General features: G+C 40.0%; 1 protein-coding gene across 5 annotated transcripts in view; it reads right to left on the bottom strand.

Moving 5' to 3' along the window:
• VTI1A (vesicle transport through interaction with t-SNAREs 1A) overlaps positions 1-19,187 on the bottom strand; it is a 387,110-nt gene that overhangs the window by 101,220 nt on the left and 266,703 nt on the right. Inside the window, exon 9 of one of the 5 annotated variants that reach the window (XR_008685737.2) lies at positions 6,348-6,455. The exons of the other annotated variants lie outside the window; for them this stretch is intronic. The gene's annotated coding sequence lies outside the window, so the exon portion shown is untranslated. The remainder of the gene's footprint in view (positions 1-6,347; positions 6,456-19,187) is intronic. 5 annotated transcript variants of the gene reach the window in all.

Below are 19,187 nucleotides of genomic sequence, written 5' to 3'. Positions count from 1 at the left end.
GTTCCTCTGTCCATGGGATTCCCCAGGCAAGCATGCTGGAGTGGATTTCCTTCTTCAGGGGATCTTCCCATCCTGGAGACTGAACCTGTATCTCCTGCATTGGCAGGTGGATTCTTTACCACCTGGGAGCTCTTTGAAATTGAAAAGAACTCTAGAAATATGTTATTATATTAGTAGATCTTTTAATGTACTATAATATTATATATACATAATATTTTTATATTCAAATAATTCTTCTGTGACTTGAAACTTAGATTTTATTTCCAAAGTTAGGTATATTAGTACTGCTAAATAACTACATTAATGATGGTAAATTATGCTCCATGATGCCACCTATCGGTTACTTGTGTCAGTGATTCAAAATTACTTGTGTCAGTAAAAGGCTTGCAAGATGGCATGGGTAACAATGTGCCAATGCTGTCTTTTTGTAAAGACTGGAGGAAACAAAACTATGAACTCAGAATCTGAAGGTCTGGGTTAGTCTGCCACTTTTTATGTAGGCACCATTCAACAAGTTAGCTAACCTGCTCCTTTACACACAATGGGACAGAAAAATAATATCAATCTTACATGTGCTATGAGGTTAAAATAAAATAGTTTGTGTTAAGTACCCAACCATAAATACTGTGGATTCTAATTGCAGAGCACTTCATCATTTTTTTTAAATTAATCACTGAGAACCCATTTGAAAAATGCATTATTTTCTCTGCATTAAGTAGAGACATTCGGTTCTCTGGATTCCACCTGAATAGAGCTCGTAGTCTATCATGAATTCTGTATGACCCACATATTTCATTTTTTAGGCTCTCAGTTACCTAATTTGTAAAATGAGTTAATTGGACAAACAGATCTTTAAGCCATTTTCTAGGTATGACTCTGGGACCATGAAGATCTGATATATTGCTGCTGCTGCTGCTAAGTCACTTCATTCGTGTCCGACTCTTAGCGACCCCATGGACTGCAGCCTACCAGGCTCCTCTGTCCATGGGATTTTCCAGGCAAGAGTACTGGAGTGGGGTGTCATTGCCTTCTCCAGACATAATGCTAATCAAATTGAAAATAGTTTCAGAAGCAAACTGAAAGCAGTTCAGTTCTTGTATAATCCAAAGATACTACAATTGTAAAAACAATATCTTCAGTTTTAAATGTTTTGAAAATTACTCCCTTTAGAAAGGTGTATTTGTTTCCAACTTATTTCTGCTAGCCACATTCCTAGGGTGAGGTAACAGAATTTTAAAATACTCAATTGAAACAGATATTTCTCCAAAGAATAAATACAAATGGCCAATAAACACATAAAAAAATGTTCAACATCTCAGCCACACCGGGAAATGCAAATCAAAACCACAAAGAGACAGTACCTCACATCCACTGGGATAATTATAATCAAAAAGACAGACAATAACAAGTGTTGGCGAGGATGTGAAGAAATTGGAACCCCGATACATTGCTGGTGGAAATATAAAACAGTCCAGTTACTTTGGAAAACAGTTTGGCGCTTTTTCAAAAGTTAAACATAGAGTTACCATATGACCCAGCAGTTCTACTCCTAAGTATACAGCCAGCAGAAATGAAAACATATGTCCAAACAAAAACTTGATGTGACTGTTTACAGCAGTGTTAGTTATAATAGCCTGAAAAAGTAAAAAAACCTAAATGTTCACCAATTAATAAATGGATAAATAAAATTTGTAATATCCATACAGGAGAATATTAGTAGGCAACAAAAAGATATGAAGTACCAATACAGGCTACAACAGATGAAACTTGAAAACCTTATGCTAAGTGAAAGAAGCCAGGAACAAAAGATCACATATTACATGATTTCATTTATATGAAATGTCCAGAATAGGCAAATTCATAGAGACAGAAAGTTGATTAGTGGTCGTAAGGGGCTAGTGGGAATTGGGGAGTGACTGCTAATGGGTACCAGATTTCGTTTTGGGGTGATGAAAATGTTCTAAAATTGACTGCAGTGATGGCTGCACAATTTGGTAAATATACTAAAAACCATTCAATCGTACACTTTAAATGGGTGAATTGTAGACTATGTAAACTGTATCTTAAAGCTGTTAAAAACTCAATAGAAGCCCATGATCTTTAAATTATAAGGATCAAAGATCAATTCAATTTAAATTAAAGTGCAAAGAACACGTGTGTTTGTATAATAGTATTCCACGTGGATAATTGCTTTATATGTTCAACTGCTTTAAGCCCATTTTTGCATTTGGATCATTTTTCAAGGCAGAGCTGAAATTTAAGGAAGTAAATTGAATAAACAAGGCTCTAGCAGCCTACAAAACGTATTTCTTTTATTTTATGCTACCCAGGACTGACTCAGCGGTGTAAAATGCCATTTAAAAAAAGAATGATGAAATTTGAATGAGAAAATGTATTTCATCGTGGAAGATAAAAGTCTTCCCTTCTCTACAGTGAATACAGGTAATTTCAGAAGCAGCAGCTCCTAATTATTCACTGTTGAAACGCTAAAAAAAGGTTCATATTGAAAACAGTGACCTCCAGTTTGCTCTGTGAATGAAGGCAGACACAAATTCTCATTTTCCTAGAAGCCTGGTTGATAACTGAGTTGGGAAAGCTTGCATTTCTTCATTACAGTGCATTCGACTGTTCATTTAAATAACAATAACCTGCATAAAAGTCACAAAAGCATTATCTAGCAATTCCACTGTGTTGAAATGCATTATTAGTACTAACAATGCCAAACAGAGTAAATAAATGACTGTCTTCTTAATTTTAGCATTATTCCTGATTACTTAGCTTTATGAAAGGCTACCATTATTACTATTGGTGTATTCAACACCTTGGTCAACACTGTTTGCTTGGATAACTCTTTAACTAGAAGGGATTTTAAAATAGAGCTATATTCTTTTCTAGGTTATCCAAGGGTGAAAAATCCCCTCTAACCCAGTGCTCATATATCATATAATTTTTAACAGAAAACATTTGAAGGATTCAACTTCTGTTCACTATGTATGTGTAAAAACTAAAAGTCCTCATTAATATAGGATACTTGAAAAGTACTTATTTAAAAATGTAAAATTTACATCAATAGTTTAAATTTACATCAATAGTTTACATCAGAAGATTTCCTACCAAGAACAGGCTACTGTTACTTCACAAAAAGCTACTGACCAGCCCTGTCATGCGTGCCCTCAGTCCGCCCAGCGAATGGCAAATAAGGAGAGACTGGAAATCACTGACTCCTGAGGCTTTAGTTTGCTATAGTAACATAAAAAGGAGCCTCTCAGAGAAAGATCCGAACAATATTTGGATTTAACTGTCCCTGATTAGAAAGAATGAAATGATGCCATCTGCAGCAACATGGATGGTCCTAGAGATCATCATACTAAGTGAAGTTAAGTCAGAAAGAGAAGACAAATGCCATTTGATATCACTTATATGTGGAATCGGAGAAGGCAATGGCAAGCCACTCCAGTACTCTTGCCTAGAAAATCCCATGGATGGAGGAGCCTGGTAGGCTGCAGTCCGTGGGGTCGCTAAGGGTCAGACACAATTGAGCGACTTCACTTTCACTTTTCACTTTCACACATTGGAGAAGGAGATGGCAACCCACTCCAGTGTTCTTGCCTGGAGAATCCCAGGGACGGGGGAGCCTGGTGGGCTGCCGTCTATGGGGTCACACAGAGTCGGACATGACTGAAGTGACTCAGCAGCAGCAGCAGCATATGTGGAATCTAGAACATGACACAAATGAACTATTTATGAAATAGACACGCAGACACAGAGAACAAACTTGTGGGTGCAAGGTATGTGGGGAGGTGGGGAGGGATGGATTGGGAGTTTGGGATTAGTAGATGCAAACTATTATATATACAGTGGATAAACAACGAGGTCCTACTATATACCACAAGGAACTATATTCAATATCATATAATAAACCACAATGGAAAAGAATATAAAAGATATATATGTATAACTGAATTGCTTCACTGTACCCAAGAAACCAACACAGCACTGTAAATAAACTATATTTCAATAAAAAATAAAAAAAAAAAAAAAAAACAGTGCCCAATTGAAGTATAGTGTCTTTGAAGATGGGGCAACAGGACATATGCTTATAAAGTGTTATCATTTTGAGAGGAATGCCATACACTAGAATGACTGACTCATGTAGGCAATGGAAGTATTTCGGTTCGTGTGTGTGCACTGAAGTCTTCGATCTTGGTGTGGAAAGGGAACAAGAAAGCTTTTGGGCAACAGCATGACAAGCAAATTACTGATAATATTTAAGTAATTTAAAGGATTGCATGAGCAGAGGGAAATGTTTTGAAGGGTGTGTGGCACATTAGATTTTCTAACATTGGCTACAAAACACTTCCATCTCACTGATTTTCCCCAACCACGCCACCCCTGCCTCAAGAGGTGGGGGTCTACGTCCCTTCCCATGGAAACTCGGTGGCCCTTGTGACTGTCTTGGGGAATAAAATGCAGCCGGGGTGACACTGTGTGACTTCCTGAGTGAGTGAATGCCCAATCAGCCAGTCGTGTCCAACTCTTTGAGAACCCATGGACTGTAGCCCGCTAGGCTCCTTTGTCCACGGAATTTTCCAGGCAAAGATACTGGAGTGGGTTGCCATTTCTTCCTCCAGGGGATTTCCCAAACCAGGGATCAAATCCATGTCTCTTGGGTCTCCTGAACTGGCAGGAAGATTCCTTACCATTGAGCCACCTTCCTAGACCAGGGTAATAAAGGTCATGCAGCCTTGCTCTTAAATTCATCTTTGGGGGTCTGAGGTGGCAAGCCTGAGGCTGCCATGCTGTAAAGAAGCCCAGGCGAGCTCACGTAGTCAATCTATGTCGAAAAACCTTCAGATTGATAAAGAGATAACAGGAGAAAGTCCTAGCCAGTCTCTAGCTACTCCTCCATCCTCTGTTTCCAACTATTTCAGCTACAGGCTCCATCTGAAGACAACCTCATGGGAGATGCTGAGCCAGAACAACCAGCCAGGCTGCTCCTCAAATCCTGACCCACAGAAATCTTGAGAGATGATGATTGTTAGTCTAAGCCATTACATTTTGGTTCATTACACAGCAACACAACCAGAAGAGGAGGGCAGGAGACCTGAAAGGAGACTCGTATCACAAACAATACCGAGGGCATAGGGCATTTGGAGCCAAGGATTTCAAATCATAACCTCTTGACAACGCAGATAAAATAATGGAGAAAGATTCCTTCTAACTATAAATCAAGTAATATCCCAATTCACTCATGATTCGGAGCTTAAGCTTCTCCGAAGTAGGTCCGTGAACCCCTTTCATGGAATCTCTGGATTTTCCATACAGAGGTGCTTAGGGCAGCAAGGGGCAGGAGGGAACTTGCTCTGAAGCTGCATTTGTGTGGCAAGGGCTGTCCACTTACTCAGGCAGTGGTGGCAAGTGGCTGGTGAGATGGTAAGAAAGTTCTAGGCCCTTCAAGGTACCCACTGATCCTGCTTTGCCTTTTTCACTATTCAGTAAAACCAGAAAGCTTGTTGTTTCTGAGAACAACGTATCCTTTTGATTCCTCCAAGTCTCGTTTTCTCTTCTTTGGTTAACTTGCACTCACTCTGCAGAATTCAGACAGGGCATCGCCAACTCCAGGAAGCGCAACAGAGCAAAGAACTCCTTGTGTACCTCTACTGTCCTATTTAAATTTATAACTAGATTCCTGTGTAGGTATGCTTTCTTACCATGCTAAGAGACAGATATTAGTAACTTAGGTTTGTGTCTTGTGCTGCCTAAGGCCTGCCTTGTCACAGTAGCTGGTGCTCAATAAATGCTTGTGGAGATGAATGTGTAAAGACAAGTTGGCTTCAAAGAACATTGGTGACAATGTCACCCTGTTTTTGAAACACCCCACACTCTTCCCTAATCTCAACTGGAAATTTCTCTCTGTCCTGTGAACTCCCAGGGAAACACTTCATCCGAATTTCTCTCATGGCCCTTTTCCTCACCTTGGACCTTCAATCTCCCTCATCCTCCTATCTGGCCCCTTACTGTACCTTGGACCACACTTACATGGATTCCTCTAAGATCCCCCACTTCTGGATGGTCTACTCCGTGGAGGCAGGTGCCTGGGCCAATTCCCATCCTGAGTGCTGAGAGCAGCACGTCACATGCTAGAGGCGGGTGGGGTCAAGCAGTGTGTCTTCCCTGTCTCGGGACACTCGCAAAGCCATTATTGACTCTGAAATCTCTTCCCTGGGGTTAGCGACTCTACCTCCAACAAGCCTGCAAACGCACTCGTCTTAGATATGTTCAACAGGTGATATCAAGATGCGCTCAGATGATTTAAGGCCAACCTGCCAAAGTTCTCAGAAGCTTACTGTGCCCTTGAAGCAGGTCATCCTCAGGAGCAGGAGCTTTTCATCTAGCCAGCAGGTGTGTGTCATCAAACAAATATCACAAAGTGTCTTCCAGCCAGGAACAAGTATCTGGCAGGGAAACAGAAGTGCACAGACTCACTGACTACAGGTCTAGGGGTCTAGATGGACAGCATGAGGTATTTTTTTCTTAAAATATGGAAACCAATATTTTTTTATTAATAAGAGGGTTTCAGCCCCACTATCTATGTCCCCCTGTCCAATCACCTACCCCATCCATTAGTCCTAATTTTATAATTTCATTTGCAAAGATTTTCACACAAAAGCTCCCTGAAACCTGGCACCACGAAAACATGGAAAACATTTTCCATAAAATGCTGTGTTTTAAAAAAGAATCATAATGATAGGTAGGCTAATAAATATCTGCCAAGCCCTCCCTGCCCTTTGAGCATTTTAATTAGCCATTAATATATATCGTCTTTCTTTTTGTTGGGAGATTCAAGAGATATTGTGGCTCAGCTGGTAAAAAATCCACCTACAATGTGGGAGACCTGTGTTTGATCCCTGGGTTGGGAAGATCCCCTGGAGAAGGGAAAGGCTACCCACTCTAGTATTCTGGCGCCTGGAGAATTCCATGAACTGTATAGTCCACGGGGTTGCAAAGAGTCGGACAGGACTGGGCGACTTTCACTTTTCACTTTCAAGGGAAATTAAAAATTCAGTAATTTGCAGTTGTTCATTTTTGTAAGATTAGGGAGAACTGCCGACCAAGGTCCGTCTAGTCAAGGCAATGGTTTTTCCCGTGGTCATGTATGGATGTGAGAGTTGGACTGTGAAGAAAGCTGATCGCCGAAGAATCGATGCTTTTGAACTGTGGTGTTGGAGAAGACTCTTGAGAGTCCCCTATACTGCAAGGAGATCCAACCAGTCCATTCTAAAGGAGATCAATCCTGGATGTTCATTGGAGGGACTGATGCTAAAGCTGAAACTCCAATACTTTGGCCACCTCATGAGACGAGTTGACTCACTGGAAAAGACTCTGATGCTGGGAAAGGTTGGGGGCGGGAGGAGAAGGGGACGACGGAGAATGAGATGGCTGGATGGCATCACCGATTCTGTGGACATGAGTTTGAGTGAACTCCGGGAGTTGGTGATGGACAGGGAGGCCTGGCGTGCTGTGATTCATGGGGTCGCGGAGAGTCGGACACGACTGAGCGACTGAACTGAACTGAACTGAACTGAACAATATGGTACAATTTATTCTTGATTATTCTTGATCCTACCCCATCAATACATGCTAAATTACCAGGTATCATTGAACCCAAAAGGTTAAAAAAAATTATTAAAAAAAAATACATGCCTGGGGTTTAATCCTTTAAAATCACAGGTACCTCTTTAAAACTTTAAAGTCATGGGCACATCTTAAAAGAGTAAACATTTAGACTCAAATGTGGATGTGTTTGGGATTTAATTTTATGCACATTACTTATAATTCCCAACATCAAAGATAATTCTAAGAGAATCATGTACACAGTGCACATCATGCGAGGCTGAAAAAGTTCGCTCAAATGAATGGTGTAGATCAATACAATTTTTTACTCACGTGAAGGATATTCACTAATATAATGGTGAATTTTGTTAGATCAGTGTTTCCTGATCTCATAGTGTTTGCCAGACACTCAGATACCATTTTCCTGACTTTACTGCACCTGAGCACCACCTAAGCTAGTATTTACTTAACTGTTTTCTGTATGTCAAGTTGAAATTGGCCTTTTAAAGAAAAAAAATATTATACCTCCTCTCAAGCAATAGTTACAGTAAAATCACAAGTCTGATGGCTACTTAAATTTCTTCTTTTGGACAAAAACTGGGCTAAAAAGTAAAAGCTGCCCTGCTCAGAAGAGGCATGAAAAGTGGCTGATCCTTTCATTTGATAAATATTTATTCAGCAGCTGCTATGTGCCAAACCCTCTTGCAGATGCTAGGGTTACAGCAGCAAGCAAAGCAAAGTTCCTGCTCTCATGGAGCTTACTTTCTACAGATGTAAAGAGATGCTAATAAACCAAGAAGTATATAATGCAATTCCAGAGAGTGATATGTACTATGAAGACATGTGAAGCAGGGGAAAAACATAGAATGACGAGGAATTTGGTCAGAGATCCAACACAGCATGAAAATCAGTGGGCTGTCCGAAGCAGAGGTAAAAGTCCAGAGTAACAGTAATAATATTAACCGTCACTAGTGGTCTAGTGGTTAAAACTCTGTGTTCCCAATGAAGGGGGCATAGGTTTGATCCCTGGTCAGGGATCTGGGAGTCCACATGCCACCCAGTGTGACAAAAAAAAAATTCACAGTATTAACAGTTTCCATTTCTACTCCCATAAAACTTGGTCATGTCCCAAGATGATGTCTTGTGTGATTTCCCTTCCTCAGACTGCTCTTCTAGGAGACTGTCTCTCATGGGCCGTTTTCACTGGGGATTACATTTATGGGACAGACTGAACCAGATGGGGTCACAGTGAGGAGAATCAAACCATCAGAAGTGACCAAAAGTGCTGGGGTGGGAGGAATGGAGGGAAAGAGTTGGGCACCAAGGGACATGGAGAACGCCAAAGACTTTTTCTGCCATTTTGGCCTCTGGTCTTATGGTAGCAACCTCTTGGGAAATCACTTCATATGTCAACTTTGGCATATGAACATGAGTTGTTCAGGACTACTGTAGCATCTTCCCCCCATTTAAGGTGAAAGGAGCTGGTAAATAGGCTTAGATATTTTCTTAAAACTCTTGGCTTATCACTGAAAACATCACTGATAGTCTAAATGAAACATACTAACAGAAGCATAGTCTGATCTGTAAACAGAGGTTTCACTTTGACCACATGTAGTTACTTAGGTCCTTGGAGGCTGACTGCAGGATGAGAACCCAGCTGGTATCAGGTTTCAGACAAGGAGAGCTGAGCTCTTAAGGCTGATGGACGTGACTGGCTACAATCCTGGCTGAGACTTGATAGTTGTATGACTTTGAGCAAGTGACTGAACTTTGCTAAGCCTCAGTTTCTTCATCTGTAAAAGAAAGTAATAATGCCTCCCTTACAGGTTTGTGGTGAGCGTGGAATGAAATGAGATAATGATTACACAGCACCGAACATTTCGGTGCTCTTCACATAAATGGCAATTAGGACGACAGCAGCAGTCATGAAAATAACGAAGAAATCACACGCAAGGTTCCCCAGTTCTGAGGCTGAGGAGGAAAGTCCTGGTTTCTGGATTCCTAAGAGGTGCTGTGATTCATGGGGTTGCGGAGAGTCGGACACGACTGAGCGACTGAACTGAACTGAACTGAAGAGGCTTAAGTAGTGAGTGAGCACTAGTGTTCTACTGGGCTGGCCAGGGCCACTCAGTGGTCAGAGAGAGAAAGGGGCTTGAAAGGAAGGGGTCATCCATGTGGACCAGGAGTCCAGCCTCCAAACCCAGAGGTTCAGAATGGGATGGGCAGTGGGGGCCATTCCAGGTAAAGTCAGGTAGACAGGGAAACATGGAAAGAGGCTCCTGGAGGTAGGACATGGGTCCTGTATCAGGAACAGGAGACAGGCGTTCAATGGGGCTCCTGAGTGGACTCGAAGGTGTATCTCGCAATCTGGGCCTGGTTGTAGAGGCCTCTTCATCTTAGATGCACCTTTTGCTCTACTGAAGTTTACAGGTGCTCAACATCTGTCACTCCAAATTTAAAAACCAAACAGGAGAGCACACCCTGATGGTCTGAATCCATTAAATCTGCATGCAGAACCATGAGATGCTATGTAGTCAGAGTGCTGTGACCCGACACCAGCCTCCGTTAGCAGCAGAAGCAAACTGGTTCATGTTTGGGGTGGCAGAGGGGCAGAAGTGAAATCTGAGTGGAAAACTGGGGTGGGGCAAGTCTGTCCTGATGCCAGGTTTTCTTTACAGGCCAAGTGTTGCCTGAAGCACAGCTTCTTTAGGAGGGGAAGTGCCTCTCTACTCAGTTTCTCCTCTCCCCCCATTTATTCTTTTTCCTTTCTTCCCCTTTGGATTATACCTTTGGTTGGATTTATATAATTTAGTCCACGGATATTGAGTCCTGTTGTGGGTCTAGCAGATAAATTATTAAGAAGAAGAACATTTCCAGGAAGACTTTGATTTTTGTAACTCCACAGTCTGAGAGCTTTTACCAAAGATACATGTTGCTTCAGTATTGGTCCCATCAAAGGAAATATGCAAGAATACATTAAGTTACTGATTGACCAGCTGAATATAACATAACACCCACCACTTTCTGGCTGGTCAAGAACAGAGAAGCAGCTTGAGAACCAGGAGATTTAGGTTTGGTTACTAATTTGGTGACTCATTCAAATGTTGAAGGAGTAGTGAGGGGCTTGTGTTACCTACTCTAGACTTATCTTACTGGGCAACTGGGAGGATTGATTAACCGAGGCTTATAAGTGACTTCTACTTCCATGAAAGTAAGTATCAGAAATATCTTCAGCCAGAGAATGGACATAGAATTGATGAGGATAAAGAGGGACCAGGATTAAAACAGAGAACCACACGGGCGTCTGGATTGTAGGAAGGACTGCAGAGATTGTAGGAGATGACGTCTACCGTGTGGGTTTCTCACAAACTGTAGGCTCGATCTCTACAGAGAATGCATTTTCTGTTGCTGTCCCAGAGGACGGCCTATGAGCCGTGAACAACATGGCAGAGAATAACTGACTTAAACAGTCATCACTTTGCTGGCTTATTCCCCATAGGATATGAGGTGGTTTACACGAACCACACCAGTTACGTGTGGAAGGTCACTGGTCTTGGACTTGGCTTGGCTGTTTACTCACTGTTCACCAAACTGGTGGACAGTGCATGTGGGAGTCATTTACCAAGAAGAATTTGCTCTAGAAATCAGGGGTGATTATTATTTATAGCAGGAAAGATTTTCATTTAATAGGTTAAATAAAACATGGTAAACAAACATAACTATGAGATTAGAAAAGCACAAAGTTTGACCTACACTGACATGGACCCCAAACCTTAACAGTAGGAAGTTTTTCTCACAGTAAGCAAAGCCATAATCTGGTCCTAAAAACAGTACATTTGTTAAACTGAAAATGCTCTAAATTACTCCTTGGTAAGGGCTATTCTGCACAATCTGATGATTTGGGATTTCATCAAATTAATGTCACTAGATATGCCTTATAATTAGGATAAAATATTTGAATAGTTTTAAAAATGAGGTTATTCATTAACTCATTGATTTTTTCCTACAGATTGGGAGCCTGAATTTAAATGATACCCAAAAATATAACAAGGTACACTCAAAGAGAGAAGAACTCGTTGTGAGTCTTTAAATGGAATGCAGTAGTTTAAAATGCTATTACTATTCAGATTCTCTGAGAACATTAAAACTGCCCATTAAATGAAAATCTAATAATTGGCCTTACTGAATTGTGACATTTTGTAACCTGTTCAGGAATGCAGAAAATCGTGGAAGAGTTCTTTTGAGGCAGAATTTGATTTGCAGTGTAATATTATTCCAAAACCAAGGTCCCCGTTTTCATACACACAGAAGAACAACAATGCGGACAGACTAACAAAGCTGAGGAAAGTTCTAGAAACAGAGCTAGGGTGCAGGGCTCAAGACTCTTCAAGGTAAGTTACATTACTGATCTGGAAAAAATAACCAACAGGCAATGGCATGAGCTGAGGGTGAACTTCAACTTGTAACTGACCTCTCTCTTTAGGTATTGCTTAACAACATAACTAAGATAGGTCATTCCATGCTTTTATATAAGCCACCAGTGATTTCCAAACTTACTTCACAATATCACTAAATAAACAAAATTTAAGGATGTTAACTGCGGGAGAATTGGTAGCTTGAAGTCAGGGGTTAAAAATTCTCATAGGCCTATAGTTACCGAGCACTTTCTATGTGTAGGTATCTGTGTCCAGTGTTTTCAAGAGTCATATATGAGATGCATATGGTCTGATCAGGAATGATGGGGGATCCTCTCATCTACCTGCCTGCTCCCCTCCTCCAAGGTTAATTTCAAATAAAACTTACTAGAGAAATTTGAGGGCCAACAAGCCCATGGTTTAGAAACTATGAAAGTGAAAGTGTTACCATTCAGTCATGTCCAACTCTTTGAAACCCCATGGACTATAGCCTGCCAGGCTCCTCTGTCCATGGGATTCTCCAGGCAAGAATACTGGAGTGGGTATTCATTCTGTCCTCCAGGGGATCTTTCTGACCCAGGGATTGAACCTGGGTCTCTTGCATTGCCGGCAGATTTTTTTTTACCATCTGAGCCACCAGGGACACCCTTGGGGACAGCACAAACTTGCTAGCTCTGGATTTCTACCCACAAACTCAGAATTGCTCTTTGCATCTCCATGAGGAACTGTGTAAGAAACATGAAACTGCTAAGTGGGAAAGGCTCCAAAATGAATACATATATACATACACAATTCATACATAATTTTGTATGAATATGAATAGTACTTATTGGTGCATTTGACCATCAAAAACGAGGCCACTGAATAGTGGAAATATTTTAAATATGCCATGTCATGCAAAATTTTCTTTAATTCTTACTTGGAATATTCAGGGACTTCTGGCAAAAGTACTGTGTAATGCTTCAATCAGTATTCAGAATACATCTTTTAGATCTTATCTTATCTCTGGTAAGGAAAATAACCAAAACAAAGAATCCTATCAAAGAGGTAGTTGACATGACATAAAACATTAGAGATGCGTGTTTGCATTTTATCACTTTCAGGAAAATAGTCCTCTCTGTAAGGAATGCACAGGGTCTTACTTGGGAAAAAAATGAGGCATTAACCCAAATACTCTCAAGCTCACATTCACTCTCATAATCAATGTAACTTGTTTACCTAGACCTGTTACTCAACTTATTTAAATACATCCAAGCATAAACTATGGATTTTGCATATCAGAGTATGGCAGAGGCGCAGTCTTTCAAAAAATACAAATGTTTCTTAATTCTTTTGTATGTCGGCAAACCCATAGTAAGACACATACCCTACACACACACTACAAAACTATTTTAATTTGTATGTGAGATTACGTATTTTATAAACCCAGCTTAACACAGTGGAAGGATAGATCTGTTTATACGAGAGAGAACGGCTCTTCATGTTTAACCTCTTGAAGAAAGAATTGTCTTCATTGGCAAGAAAGAAAAAAAAACCAACTTTCTTTGGGGCGAAGAATGTTATCAACCTTTTACCTAAATAAACTTCGCTGGGAACAGAGTAGAAAAATTCCATCATACACTTAATAAAGTGCAGCCAGTACTACAGCAGCTAATTCTGATCTGATGTTTTACAGCTGACAGTAGAAAAAATGAAAAGGCAAAAATGTGAACCAAACACACTTTTATAAGCTAAATCTGAGACAAATAATTCTGGCAGATTTTATATTCTTTATGTTAAAATACAGCATCTACCAAATGAGGATGACAACTTAACATTTTTTATTTGGAGTAACAGTAAACCACAGATGGGTTTCTAAAACTTAAAATGCCAATAATATATTCAATTGTTTGTAGGTAAAATATGTATGAAGGCTTCCCAGGTGGCTCAGTGTAAACAACCTGACTGCTAACGCAAGATACGTGGGTTCGATCCCTGGGTTGGGAAGATTCCCTGGAGAAGGAAATAGCAACCCATTCCAGTATTCCTGCCTGGGAAAATCCCATGGACAGAGGAGCCTGGTGGACTATTGTCCACTGGGTTGCAAAGAGTTGGAAACAACTGAGTGATTAAACAATACCACCAAAAATATGCACGAAAAAGACAGGGAGAATCCATCCTCAAGCGTTAGCAATGGTACAGTAGACAATGAGTTTTATATGTCCTTTCTACCTTTTGGAAGTGTCAGGATATGCAACAATAAATATGAAATTAATATTTTTAATATTTTAAAAATAGGTTCTTCTCTGTTTTTCTATTACAAATATTTCAATAAACTCACCATTTTTTAAATATAAGAAAATATAGGAAAGATAACAAAACCAAAATCTTTTAAAGTCTATTTTAAGCAAGTGGGAACAACAGAGCAAACAGTGCCTTGTGTACAGGATAAAAATTTCTGACACTTTAAAGAAATGCTAGGCAGCTGGTCTACGCTTCTGGGGCAGCAGAGGGGGTTTGGGTATGGATGCTTCATGAAAGCAGAGGTGAACTTAGGCTACTCTGAAAACCCATGAAAGATGGAGGAGCAGTGGCTTGGTATCAAAAGTCCAGGTTTCTTTAGGGCTTATCAGTTGTAAAGGAAACAATTATAGTTCAGAGTGAAAAAAGCTGAATGGATCAGTAGTACGGAGGGGGGGATGTCCTGGAGGGGAAGAGGAGGGAGAAACAATTCCAAGTTTGGGTCTGACATGCACACACTGCTATATTTAAAAGAGATAACCAACAAGAATGTACTGTTAAAAAAAGAAAAAGATGATTTAAAAAATCCCTTCATGAAGGCCAATATATGTGAATAGCTCTGTCTCTCTTCCATTTAAACCAGAGATTGTCTCCCTTCAATTCGAATGACAAAATATTGAAAGTACAGAGACCAAAGTCGGTAAGGCTGACTAAGAGCTCTCTACCGACTAAAACAGGCAGGAATGGCAGAGGATCAACGGTTCTTTAATTAGCACACGTTGATTAATTTAACCCATGGAACCACTGTCTCCTGTTACTGCTAATTTTGTTTTTGAAGTCAATGAGACAAAGTAGCTGAGGAGTAATTAACAGTGTCCAGTCTCTTCATTCCTACGGTTATGCCGACTGAATAGCCCTCCACTGCTGAGGCGTTCTGAGATGTTCTCCGGTGGTGGTGAACTCACATTAAAAACCCTAATATGAATGGGCCTGTGAGCAGCCCTTCTCCTAATGAGACACGGGAGAAAAGAGTATAATTTGTAATTATTTTCAAATATTGTCTAAGAAGGGCTTCCCTGGTGGCTCAGCTGGTAAAGAATCTGCCTGCAATGCGGGAGACCTGGGTTTGATCCCTGGGTTGGGAAGATCCCCTGGAGGAGGGAAAGGCTACCCACTCCAGTATTCTGGCCTGGGGAATTTCATGGACTATATAGACCATGGGGTCACAAAGAGTCGGACACAACTGAGCGGCTTTCAATTTCACTTTCACTGTCTAAGAAAGTGCGGATGGTCTGTTAAATAGAACTGTGATGGAAAGAAATGTTGGCTATATTTGTGACGCCCTGCCTAACAAGAAAAGCAGTCAACAGAAGGCTGAGGCATACAGGCAGACCTCATTTGGGGGCTTCACAGATATTGTCTTTTTTTACAATTTGAAGATTTGTGGCAAAAAAGCCTAGTGGTACCATTTTCCAATAGCACTTACTCACTTCATTCATGTCTTTGTCCCATTTTGGCAATTCCTGTGTTATTTCACACTTTTTCATTATTTTTATATTTGTTAAGGAGAACTGGGATTAGTGATCTTTGTGGTTACTATTATGACTTGCTGAAGGCTCAGATGATGGTTAGCAAGTTTAAGCAATAAAGCATTTTTAAATTAATTATGTACATTTTTTAAAGACATGATACTAGTGTGCACTGAGGAGACTACAGAATAGTGCAAACGTAATTTTTATATGTATTGGGAAACCAAAAAATTCACGCGAGTCTCCTTATTGTGGTGGTCTAGAACCAAACCTACATTATCTCTGAGGTCTGCCTGTATTTGGGGGCAGCAATAGTTTTAAAACTTGGTGGGGGGAAAACTTATTTTTTCAGAGAAAACTTTTTTGAAAGGACTACAGACATCCCCAACAGATGACCAGATTACTGTGGAGCTGCTCCAGATAGGAGTCCTGTCTGGTCTTCTCTTCCTTCTTGGCAACCTTCAGGTACATAAAGTTTTAGGATTCCTTGGAACACAACTGGAGAATCACTATTTCAGAATATGCCTGCGGGGTACTGAGCACTGGCTCATTCCATTCACTTTCGGACCCCTTCTAACAGTTTTCTTTGACTGTGAAGGCTAGAAACCTAAGAACTACATTTTCGAGATTCTCTTGCAATCAGTTTTCAGACATTGCCTAGGTTCTGCAAGGCAGATGCCTGTGCAAGACTTGGCAAGGGGATGTGAGCAATGAGGAACTTGCATGGGAGGTAACAGGCACTTCTCTAAGTGTGCGTGTAGGGGAGGGGCTTGCATTTGGCTTTTCTGGGAAAGTTCTGGAAGGGACTATGGAATCGGGTTCCTGTATGCTGGATGCCACTCAGTGTAAGACTGCAGCAGTGAGCAGTCCCAGGAGAGTCTTATTGGTCTCTTCTGCTGGCCTGTAGCATTCAAAAGAACTTTACCATTTTCCCCAAGGACTCTATACACACTCTAATAAACCTCTTTTCATTTAAATTAGATAGAAGTTCTGTCCTCCTGAATCTAAGAATGATAAACAAGACAGCATCAGAAAAGAGACCTTAATTATCTCATTGACTTATATGAAGTATCTTCCACATCACCCTGGTTTGCATCCCCACTGAACCAGAACTATTTTTATCACACAGATACTGAATAAACATTAGTTAAATTACACCACTATAAGCACAGCATTATGCTGGATTATTTTTAATTATCATTCACCTACTTATTAGATTTCGAGACAAGGTCTAAATAATGTAGGTAGGATACACCTGAATAAGCAAGGAGTTGAACCATTATAATTTTTAACTATGCTCAATTTCTCATCATTTGGAGGGGAACAGAAACAAGTCAAAAGCCGTCTTTTTTAAGATATAACAGAGACAGATAGGAATGTAAAATTATTAAGGTGACTGACAACAAATCTGAATCTGATCACAGTAGAACGACATGCTTAAACTTCTATGTCTTGTCAAAAAACAACAAGAAAAAAGAAAAAGAAAAAATGGGTACTTTAATCTCTAAAAATAACACGTGGTCAGCATGGTATCATACACATACACACACACACATATGTAAGTATTATCTAAGTTTTTGATTACAGAAAGATAGTTTTCTTCATTTTAGAAAAGACTATGTGAAAGGACTTCCCTTTTCTATGTTTTATACACAAACTGTTTCATTTTCTAAAAGTGGTTAGACAAAGGGTCAGATGATAACTTTAAATATTTAAACTGGTCAATGACAGTCAAGTAGTCAAGAACTTGTCTAGTTTATTGTTAAATATGCATTGCCTTAGAGGTAACCTTAAGTACCTGGCACAGCTTCCTAATGAGTTATTAGTTATGAAACTATGAAGTAATTTTGAATTTTAAATAAGACTGGAGAATAAACTTGGGTATAACAAATTAAAACACCATAATTATGCAATATCATGAGATGTTTTAGATAGTCATGCTATGCATATATCAAAAATACATGAATAAACTGAACATATTAATAAAAAGCCAAGTCTGGCCCTTCAAGACCTCAACACTAATTGGAAAGGATTTTGACAGAACATCTTGAATAACATTCATTATATCAGTTTTGGCAAGCTACTTTTCAGTTATCTAAATGATGATTATTTCTACATTCCACAGTGCATCTATCAAAATCCAAGATCTGAAAAATATCATTAGTGAGGATGAGTGAAGTAGTACCTATTCAAATGGTACGACCTGAATTTGCATTTATTAGTGTAAGGCAGGTGATACATGTCGGTGTTTTATTTCTGAAATATTATGTATATACTGTTCACTTAAAATATATCACACATTTACATGTTGTTCATTAATTATATGTGTGTATGTTATGTGCTCAGTTGCTCAGTCGTGTCTGACACTTTGTGACCGCATAGACTGTAGCCTGCCAGGATCCTCTGTCCATGGGATTCTCCAGGTGAGAATACTGGAGTGGGCTGCCATTCTCTCCTCCAGGGGATCTCCCTGACTCAGGAATCGAACCCATGTCTCTTGTGTCTCCTGCACTGGCAGGTGGATTCTCTATCACTAGAGCCACCTGGTAAGTCATATGATTATATAAATTATGCACTATATTCCAAATTCCAGCTCTCTTTTTAAGGTCATGCCTTGGAATCACTCTAAAAATGTTTCTCAAAGCGTGATGATTTAAGTGGATTTAATTATTAAAGAAAACGTTTCATGGCAAGGGCAGATTAACCTCACAATGAAAACACACACACACACACACAAACACACACATCCAGTAGTAGATTCTATTGGTGAAAAGTGCAACAGGTATAATTTTGCCTATAATAATTCACTCCTGTAACCAAGATACAGATTTATCTATCTTTTCTTTGTCATTGGGCTTAAAGTCATTGAAAATACAAAGAACTAGATCACCATCTAGTTTAAAATAAGAAAGGTCGAGCCAATTAGTTAACACCAGATAATGCCAAGTGCCTATTACAGGAATACAGTTTATTAAGATTTAAAAAAAAACACCCAGGCAATTGTGTGATATATGAATGTCTCTATTCTTGATTTTAATACTGAATTTGGTTTCACTAAAGTTCCCCTCTTGAGGTGAACTGTTATATGTTATCTCTTTCATAGATGGCCATTGGTGCCAAGTTTGTTGAAAGATATTATTTTGTAAATAACAAGTCTGGCCACCTGTTGCGAAGAGCTGACTCATTTGAAAAGACCCTGATGCTGGGAAAGATTGAGGGGAGGAGCAAAGGGGACAACAGAGGATGAGATGGTTGGATGGCATCACTGACTCAATGGACATGGGTTTGGGTGGACTCTGGGAGTTGGTGATGGACAGGGAGGCCTGGCGTGCTGTGGTTCATGGGGTCGCAAAGAGTCAGACACGACTGAGTGACTGAACTGAACTGAACTGAGGCTTCTAACTTTCAC

The sequence above is a fragment of the Moschus berezovskii genome, chromosome 12 (assembly GCF_049115385.1).
Source record: "Moschus berezovskii isolate FMDL1 chromosome 12, NW_MosBer_1.0, whole genome shotgun sequence".
Taxonomy (NCBI): domain Eukaryota; kingdom Metazoa; phylum Chordata; class Mammalia; order Artiodactyla; family Moschidae; genus Moschus; species Moschus berezovskii.
This window is presented reverse-complemented; position numbering and strand designations above follow the sequence as displayed.